General features: G+C 42.4%; 1 protein-coding gene across 1 annotated transcript in view; it reads left to right on the top strand.

The window, feature by feature from the left end:
- Positions 1–1,541: 1,541 nt before the first annotated feature.
- The window catches only part of LOC110315867 (baculoviral IAP repeat-containing protein 1a-like), a 20,777-nt gene continuing 11,828 nt past the window's right edge, over positions 1,542–10,490 (top strand). Inside the window, exon 1 of the mRNA XM_021189809.2 lies at positions 1,542–1,613. The gene's annotated coding sequence lies outside the window, so the exon portion shown is untranslated. The remainder of the gene's footprint in view (positions 1,614–10,490) is intronic.

Genomic DNA, 10,490 nt, shown 5'->3' with positions numbered 1-10,490 from the left:
TGCCCTCAGCTTTCTGATAAGATTTAATAAAAAAATTGTTCCTGAGTGATTACTGGTGATCTGGACTATGGTTCCCATATTTGGGCTCAAGAGTTATACCCACTGTGTTGTCCTCTTAGAGCTCCCTCACAGTCCAGGTTGTTATAACTCATCAAGTGTCCTCAATGCTTTCATCTTTCATCTTGACAGAACCTGGGGTCATCTAACAGAGTCTAAATTAAGGAACTGGTCTGTTTCCATGTCCATCTTGATTGGTAATTTATACGTGACCACCTATTCTCTAGTTGATGGCAGCTCTTTTACATAGGTGGGCCTATTCTTCATTAGAAAGCCACCTAAGCATACACCAGAAGGGAAGCAAGCCAAAAAGTAGTAATCCTCCATGGTCTGGGCTTCAAGTTCCTGCCTCTGGATTCCTGCCTTGAGTTCCTTTCTTGGGTTTCCTCAGTTATGGACTATGGAAGTGTAGGCTTTACTTCCCCAAGTTTCTTTTGATTATGGTGTTTATCATGACAACAAGAAAGTAAACTAGACCAGAAATTGGTCTTGGAGTGGTGGCTTGCTCTGATGAACCTGACCCTGTGGTGTTTTTCAACTTTTGACTATGCTATTGGAGTATTGTGGAGGATTTGGGAGCTTTGAGCAAGAGAAGGCACTGATCCCCACATGGGGATCCATCCCATAAACGACTACCAAACCCAGACAGTATTGCAGATGCTAACACAATTTTGCTGACAGGAAACTGATAACAGCTGTCTCCTGAGAGGCTCTGCTAGTGCCTGGCAAATGCACAAGTAGATGCTTATAGAAATCTATTGGATGGAGCACAGGGTCTAGCATTGAAGCAGCTAAAGAAAGTACCCAAGGAGCTGAAGGGGTTTGCAGCCCCATAGGAGGAACAGCTCCCTGAGACTAAACCACCAATCAAAGAAAACACATGGTGGGACTTGTAGCTCCAGCTGCATATGTAGCAGAGGATGGTCTCGTCGGTCATCAGTGGAAGGAGAGGCCCTTGGTCCTGTGAAGGTTCTATGTCCCAGTATAAGGGTGCCTGGGCCAGGAATCAGGAGTGTTTGGGTTGGGGAGCAGGGAGAGGGGGGAGGGGATAGGGGTTTTTTTGGAGGAGAAACTAGGAAAGGAGGATAACATTTGAAATGTAAATAAAGATAATATCTAATAAAAAAGAAAGAAGAAAGAAAGGAAGAGAGAAAGAAAGAAAGAAAGAAAGAAAGAAAGAAAGAAAGAAAGAAAGAAAGAAAGAAAGGATGACCATAAGGATGATGTGGGAAAAGAAACTGTTCATATACATAGAAAGTTCCTGGAGAATACTGGTTCTTGATTATTGTCAAATGATTGTAAAGTAGCCCTTATAGGCAGCTTGTGTGTTTGGATATTTTTGGTCCAGCTACTAGTGCTGTTCTAACAGTTTGTGGGACCTTTAAGAGGCGGAGCCTCATCAGAGGAAGGGAGTACCTGGATACAGCCTTATGGGTTTATAGCCTGGCCCAACTTCCTTCTTTCTCTGCTTCTTCACTGAGAATGTAACGTGACCATCAGGCTGTGCTCCTTCTACCTCACCTTTCGTGCCATGATGAAATTTATCTCTTCAAATTGTAAGTCAGAACAAACCTTTTTTTCTATTAAGCTGCTTTTGTCAGGGTATCTTAGCCCAGCAAAAGCAATACTGCAGCTTGTGTTGAAGAACATGAAGTAACTAAGCAAAGCTGCCAAGTCCTAGCCAGTTCCTTGTGTAAAGGGGCAGAACAGGAAGCTAGAGTTGGGTAATTGTGTGTTTTGACTAAGAACATGGACTTTGTCTCATCATCTTTAAGGAGACTTTAAGGGGAAGCCATCACAAGACCACCAAAAATAACTAGTCAAAGAGTTGAGCAGCTCTGTTGCTGTTGGGCTTCAGAGGCATGATTCTTGGGGGATTTTATACACAAGTGATAAAGAGTTGTTTTGAAAATATTATTAGGTATTGTTAAATGTGATCATTTCTACATGATTGCCAGATGTGTCTTTAAATCAAAAGGTGCACTTTACCTTAAACGTCTTCAGTTTGCACAGAATCTCCACACTCAGGAGACTGAGGCAGGATGGTGTCAACTTTGAGGTCAACTTGGGCTTATAGCATGATCATGTCCCTAAAGCAAAATAAAAATGAATGGAACAAATGAAAGCCTTCACTATGCTGCACTTTTTGTAGAGAGGTGGGTAGAAGACAATTTTCAATCTGGATGAAAAGATCAAGGTAGAGTGTGTAAGACATGTTATAAAGCGGATCTGCTCCATTCTAGCTATAGGTATGCATTGAATACTCCTGTGGATAACTGAAATGCTGAAAATGCAGACAGCGACCTGAGGATTGGTCATAGCAGACAATGAGGTGTTCATAAGGTTCCCTTTGGTTTAAGTAATGATTTACTTTTCAGAAGTTCTCTAAGTGGATGACCTCTAACCTAAGTCAGATGCTGGGGGAATAGAGAGAGATTGTTGTAGACAAACTTGATTATTTGCTGCAAAAATGTGTCGGATGATGACCCGAAGAACAATGTCATCCATTAGGAAGGAACAATGAGAATGAGAAGTTCTCAGGTCTAGTAAACTAGATGGTAATGTTCAGGGGAATGATTAGAAATGACATCCAAAAAGGAGGAAATTATTGGCATTACTTCTGAATATTCAAATGATATGATAACTAAAGACAGTAGCTGGTTATAGGGTCTGTTCCACCAACTCCTCAGTCTGTGAAAGCAGCAGAGAAAATTTCTAATTTATTACAGCCTTGCCTTCTGCTGACGCGAAGGCAGAACTTACAGTCTCTATAAAGCAATTCTTATGGTCGAGCATGGTGGAAAACACCCATCATACCAGCAATCAGGAAGTGGAGGCAGAGCTATAGAGAACTAAATGGTTAGTTCCTGACTCAAACGTCCATATCAAAGAAAGAATCAAAACCCAAGTAAGCAGGTCTTCTGTTAGTGCCAGGCCTGGTGCTGTTTTTGAAGTATACTAAGAAACTTCTTTCCTTTCTAAATGAAATAAACCAGTAAAGAATGTGATGTGATGAATGCCTTGGGTATGCAGTATGGACCTGAGGTCATTTGTGGTGGTCTGAATAAAATAGTCTGAAGGTAGTGAGGAAACTTTAATGGTGTGACTAGTCCATGGTACAGAATGTATTGCCATAACTAACCCTGCCAATTAGAAGCAAAGGCAATTAATGTGTGTGTGTGTGAAAATCACTTAGAGATTTTAGAGGGAAAAATTCCCACACTTGAACATTAATATGTATACTACTATTATTGATAAACTCTAAAACAGTATAATCAAATCAAGTGCCTAATAAATATGATGGGTTCATAATCTATGACATGCATATTCAGAAAAATAATTTTAACAAAGGAGTGTTCAGTCCTGATGTGTGCTATATATTGAGGATGAATCATGAAAATATTATGCTAAGTGGATGTAAACAAATAGGACTACATATTACTGTCCAGTTTTGTGAGATGTCCAGAATATGTAAATTTAACAAGGCAGAGTAAACTAGGTACCCAGCAATCGCTCTCTACATCCTGACGGAAGACATGATTTGACCAGCTACCTCAAGTTTCTGGCACCATGATTTCTAAGCCATGATGAGTATGCCCTAAGGCTGTAGTCTCCAGCCTGGAGAGTTTACCTTTCGGGATGTGGAAGAATAAAAGTCAAGCCAGTCTGGCCAGCTCAGGCTTCTCTGACATAACCTGGAAAGAATCTTTGCCTTGCCTTGCCTTGCCTTGCCTTGCCTTGCCTTGCCTTGCCTTGCCTTGCCTTGCCTTGCCTTGCCTCCCTTTCTCTCCTCTTTTCCTTCTTTCTTTCTGTCTTAAAGATTCATTTATGCATGTGAGTAATTGTAGCTGTCTTCAGACTCCAGGAGAGGGCGTCTGATCCCATTAAAGATGGTTATGAGCCACCATGTGGTTGATGGGAATTGAACTTAGAGGAAGAGCAGTCAGTGTTCTTAACTGCAATTCCTCTGTAGAGTTCCCAGGAATCTTTTTCTCTAGATAGTTCTTTTTAGGGGCTAGAGAGATGGTTCAGTGCTTAAGAGCACTGAACGCCCTTCCAGAGGTCCTGAGTTTAATTCCCTGCAACCACATTGTGGCTCACAACCATCTGTAATGGGATCTGATGCCCTCTTCTGGTGTGTCTGAAGACAGTGAACAGTATACTCTCATACATAAAATAAATATGCGTTAGTTCTTTTTAAAAATATTGTTTTACTTACTATTTGAGAGTCTCAAGTATCTTTTTTTTATCAAAATGACATATATCTTTTTATGATATATATGATATCTTTTAAAATCTTTCCAAAAATTTATTGACTGCATATATTCTGAGTTTGTGTGTTAAAATCCTTTAGTTATTTTATTTACAAAGCCTTTAATATTTATTATTTGAGATTTCATACATCTATATAATGTATTGTGGTCCCCTCCCCCATGCCTGCTCACACACCCCATACAGGTCCTTTCGTGTCTTCATGTCCCTCCCTTTCTTTTCTCCTAAGCAACTGAGTTCAACTAGTGCTATCTGTATGGTCATGTTCAGCTTCATAGCAGACCTACAACTGGCCACACCCCTAGCAGAAAACACCCATGCTTTGATCACATTCTTAGGGGGGCTGCAGATGGGATTTTCAAGAGTCGTCCGCACCTGAAGGGTCACCTTATTTATTGAACGTCGCCTAGAGATATGCTGTGTGAGAAACATAAACAAAATAATTATTAGTATGACAATTCCTCCCATCATAGCATCTGTAAACTGCCAATATGCTATTCAGTTGGTACTGGACTTTACAAGCCCCTCCATGTCTGTGCTAGAAATTGACTGCCTTAAGGTTATGAGGTCTTGTGCAACTAACCACAGCTGCTCTTGAGTTTATGAGTTCAATGTCCATGTCATATCTAGAAAAACCACATTTTACAGCTTTCTTCCTCATTCTCTAGCTCTTATTTTCCTTCTGCCCTCTTCTCCTTGATGTTTCCTTAGCCTCATGGGGGTGAGGTTGATATAGATGTCTCTTTTATGGCTGGTCATTCAAGAGTCACTTATTCTGAACACTTGACCAACTGTGAATTCATACATTGCCTTCTGCAGAAGAAATTTCTTTGACCAAGACAGAACTACAGTAATCAATGGGAATAAGCATTCAGGAAGCTGTTTGATGACATGACCATAGAGTAAAACATTAGTCATAGGTTGCTGCCCTGGTTGGCTTTGGAGGTCAGCTTGACACAGATTATAACTATCTAAGCAGAGAATCTCAATTGAGGAAATTCAAGGATCATATTGCTCTGTAGAGATGTCAGTGGGATGTTGCCTGTGCCCTGGACTACTTACTGCCTGACCCTCCCTGCCCTTAGTGGTTGGATGTTAGACAGTGAGAATCAATGACACAGACTCCAGAACCAGGTGAGAAATGCTGCAGCAAGCTCTCTGAACACTGCTGCAAGCTCCTTTAGTACCCTCCACCCGTGCCCCATTGGTCCTAAGAAAGCATCTCTTCTAAACAGCAGTTCCTGATTGGCTGGCATTGTCTGCATCAGCAATCCTTGGTCTCTTAGGCAGTCCTCAATTAGGTTCTCCTGCAGGAGATGCTTTTGGGCCCCCATGGCCCCTGGCATTTACATAAAGGTGGCCCCATCATTCCTGCTACATATCCACTCTTTTGTTTTTAGATTTTGACAGCCTAGTGGGAGCTGTTGTGCTCTCGCCTTTATATTGTTGACTGTTGTGGATGGGCCTGGTGCTGTTCTTGCAAACCAATCCCCTCGTGAGTCAATCACTGTGCCAGTAGGCAGGACTTGGTCAGAGGAAGAAAGGAAGCGGGAAAGAGTTACAGTCTTTTTGGATGGGGGTATCATGAGAACAAGATGTAGCTATATATCTCCTGGTTTCAGTGGTGGATCTGTCAGGATTTGCCACCAGAGGATTTAGATTTAGTAAGGCTTACAAGATTAGGATTTTAGTTGTTGCGCCCAGCGATTGAGTTACCTTCATTTCTGAGCTAAGTTGTGTTGTGTTTTCCTTCACTTGGTGGCTCTGGGTTCAAGAGAGAAAGGTATGGTGGCCAAGTGTGGGTTTGCCTGAGGTGCACCACAAAGGCCGTGGAGGATTTGAAGCATTGGGGCTGGTGAGGTAGTGGCCTGCCAGTGAGAACTTAGTCAACAGGGTGGAGACATTTTGGGTTATCCTGTGTTCCAGGATCTTACCTGTCATTGACTATCAGCCCTTAAAGAGATATTACTCCGGAGGCATGTTGCACAAGGGGGAGATGAGAAACAGCCTACATGGTGGTCTCACAGATCTCTGCCATCCATGTTTTGATCACTTTCTTGGAGGGGGGGCATTGCAGTTGGGATTTTCAAGAGCTGTCAGCACCTGGAGGGTCTCCTTATTTATTGAACATTGCCTGGAGACATGCTGTGTGAGACACATAAACAAAATAATTATTAGTATGACAATTCCTCCCATCATACTATAAGTGGCTATCCACTAGGGGTCAATCAACCTCTTAATATTGTCCCCCACTTTCCCCAGGAATCTGGCATCCAGGGAGAGCACAGATACCCTGGTCTCATTGAGTTTGGCTATGTTCTCCCTTAACAGCACAGAACAATTAAGGAATTTGTCTGACCAGGTACCTTCAAGATATTGAGCCAACTGTTGTCGGGCTTCACTGGCATTATGTGAAACCTGGGGTTGCATGCCAATAGAGACATGTCTCTAATGAGGGCCAACTCTTCTGCCAGTATGTCAATCTATTGTTGTAAAATATGGATAGCTTGATAAAGATTTTGATTTAGTACCTTCTGGGCCTGCAAGTGCCTCAGCTGACTTAGAGACTACACATTGCAGGATTTTCCCTGTCCAATTGCATTAGTGCAGAGGAGGCCTGTGATTGGACTGGGAAAAGGGAGGTGAAACTAAGAGTTTTACACACACACACACACACACAGACACACACACACACACACACACACAGAGAGAGAGAGAGAGAGAGAGAGAGAGAGAGAGAGACTCAGAGGAGAGGGAAAGGAGAATGCAGGCTGACATGATCATTTTGTGAGGTTAGAATAATTGGGATAAAGCTTTTATCATTATCAATTGGCTCTGAAATTATTGTATTGGCATCTTGCAAATTGTGATATTATTTATACATAAATCTGATTGGTTAATTAAGCATTAATTAAATAGAGTCTTGATTCTACTCGGGTACTGGATATTGTGATGTGATGGCTGACCATGGGTACGTGGTAGAGTGAGGAACTTGGCCCTCCACCCCCACAACATCTCCCCCAGAGAGATGGTGGCCTGCTAGGAGCCCTGTGGTCCAGTGTGACTGTAGAGTTGGTAGACCAGCAGGAGCTCAGAAGCATGGTCCAGCCCCGAGGACAGTTGGTGGGTTCATTTATTAATATTTTCCACAACAACTACAGCATTGACAGTCTCTGCTATAGTGGCTGCGTGGGTGAAGGCAACAGCAGCTGTTGTTGCCCCGGCAATGCCTGCAACGATGGCTGCAATGATGGTAGCTGTAATTCCGAAACCCCTCTCTCCCTGATGTGAGTCTGGGCCATCAAAGTGACAGTATGATAGTGGGTAGTATTTACCACAGGTATCCAAATAGCATCTGGTTCCCTCATCAGGATAGCTGTTATTGAATACCCCATCCAGCAGGTGGTCATTTCATTAAAGCAGTTAAGACTGTCTCTGACAGTGTAGGTATTGGTGACCAGGAAAAAGGGGGGGGTCGGACATAGACTGGGGTGGCTTTCTAGCCAACCTGGCCTCCAGTGGTCACATTCACAGGGGTTGCCCCAGTCCACATTTTCACTGACCGGTTTATGTGGAAATATGTCCTGTTAAAGAGATGGCCACCTTTTAAGAGAATAAGGGGGTGTAAATCAAGATAATTAGAGGGGCCACATAAATTCCAATTGCTCATAATGGGTCATATCAGAATATAGTGGGATCCCTGTTAGCACAAGGAGCAATTTTGGAAACATCATGTGTGGTAAACCTCCAAATACCAAATGAGTGGTTAGATGATGTTTTTGGGTAGTCCTGGCGAATTTTATACCTATGGCAGGTTGGCAGTGCTCCCAAGGGATAGGAAGTCCCAAAAATGTGGGAATATGAAGACCCTTGGACAACAAGGCAGGGTGGACATGATATGCTTGGGGCATCCTTTGGGGATTTGTAGTTAGTAAGGGGGACATAAAGTTCCATGCTTAACATGGTGCCAGAAGTTAGATTACCATGAAAGTCCATCTTGGTGATATTGTGTAGGTGGATACACAGGCCAACAAAGGAGACCTTGGTGGTAAAGAAGAGAATTTCTGTTGTGGGCCAGGTGCCCTCCAATCATTGTGTAGTAGGGACTACATCCAGGAAGGGCAAACCCAAACTCACCTCATGTTGTGGTGACTCCAAACTATAAAATTATTTTTGTTATGATTTCACAACTCCTGTGAGAGGGTCCTTTGACCTTACAGGTTGAGAACCACAGATCTATAGGCTATAAGGTAATGTTGAGAGATTCAGCCTCCATTGAAGACACAGTATATTGTACAAGTGTGAGGAATTATTTACAAATCTATTGGTCTGTGATAAAAACTTGATGATACAGGAAGTTAATTGTAGATGATACTGGATTTTATACATTGTAACCATCTAATTGCTTCATCCTGAATTGATAGAGTTTTAAGAGTGCATTAAGTAGGGTTGGCAGGATGGTACAAGTCTGTAAGCCTGATAACCTGAGTGTGATCCCTAGGATACACTGGGTAGACAGAGAGACTTGACCCATACAAGTTTTCTTCTGACTTCCACACAGTTGCCATGCGTGTGTGTTCACACACACACACACACACACACACACACACTTTTAAAATGTAGTAAAAATGCATTAAATTCTCTAGCATTTGGGAGACTGAGGCAGAATGATTACTACAAGTTCGAGGCTCACCAAGAATGCTGTAAGCACAGGGACACTGTTGCACTGTTAAGGAGATGGTATATGCTTTCTTTTTTTATTTGTTTTCTAAAAGAAAGTATAAATTATACTATTCAGGGGGGGGAGAAAATTTAGTATAGTCCCAGAGGAGGATATTTATTTATTTGTTTATTATACTTTTTTCTGAAAGGGGGTTTCAAGACAGAGGTTTACCCATGCCTGTCCTGGAACTCAATTTGTAGACCAGGATGGCATTGAACTGAGAAGTCCAACTGCCTCTACTTCTGAGTGATGGGACTAAATGTGCGTGCCACTACTCCTGGCTGTCCCAGAAGAGATTTCAATCCCCTTGCTTACTGTAACAAACTCTTGATGGAAAGTTTCAGTTTGATTCAACTGAGAAGCACTGCTCTATTGCATGAACAAATCTGAGGTAACCGAAAGTTCCAGTGACTCCGGTAACCACTAGGAGGGGCTGGTTAGCTGAGAAAAACCACTTAGCAAATGGTAAAAACTTAGGATCTGGGTTACTCTTAAAACCCCCAACTTATAGAATTAATTTACTAGATGCCAGATGAAGATAAAATGGATCAAAAACAGGCTAGTTTTCTTGATTCCTGGAGAAATCACATATTATGTTTGAAAGTTTTTGCAAACCTAATTTTCAGAGATACTGGGTTTTGTTGGCTGGGTGTTTGGAGAGGAGTTAGACATATGTGTGGCTTTGAACAAGCACACTCTTGGAGAACTTCAAGTAGCCATTATCCAATGGGTCCTGATGGAGCCACAGAACCTGTTTCAAGTAAGTACCAGCTACTTGTGACCACTACTGCAGCCTCTCCTCACAGCTCATTCCTGTCACCCAGGATGTCACTGGGATGCTGGGCTGGGAAGCCATGGAGACTCTTTCTCCCTTGGGAAATCAGGTCTCAGTTTGTAAGCAGACTTTAGTTCCTGTTAGAGAGACACAAAATTCTGATAAGGGAAATCTCATTGCAGGAAACCACCTGAGGAAGAAGCAGGAGCCTGACTGAACTGAAGGTAAAAGGACCTCAGGTGACCAGAGTCACTGACTGACAGAATCCAGAATCCATGATGGATACGTGTCGTTGACTCAGCAATTCTTATTTCAGGAATTTACTCTGAGGAAATGTTAAAACTTGGGGGAAGGTTTTTGCGTTTAGCATATTGATCTCATCTTTGTTTATAAAGAGAAAAATGGCAATGGCATTAATGTTCTATTGTAGAGGAGTAGCCATTGAGAAGTGTTAATAAATTAAACAACAACAGCAAAACAAAAACCAGCCAACCAGCACAAGAACCCCCAAAGCAGTGCAGGTAAAGAGATTGCCTCACAGGCCTGAGGTCAATCCCTGGATTGCACTGTGGAAGGAGGATGTAGGAAAATGCCAGCTTCCAAAAGTTATTCCCTGACCTCCAGAGGACCACTGAGGCATGAATGTGCCCACACTCACAAGTC

Source organism: Mus pahari, unplaced genomic scaffold (assembly GCF_900095145.1).
Source record: "Mus pahari unplaced genomic scaffold, PAHARI_EIJ_v1.1 scaffold_11063_1, whole genome shotgun sequence".
Taxonomy (NCBI): Eukaryota; Metazoa; Chordata; class Mammalia; order Rodentia; family Muridae; genus Mus; species Mus pahari.
The sequence above is the reverse complement of the archived record's forward strand: the minus strand, read 5'-3'. Positions and strand labels throughout refer to the sequence as shown.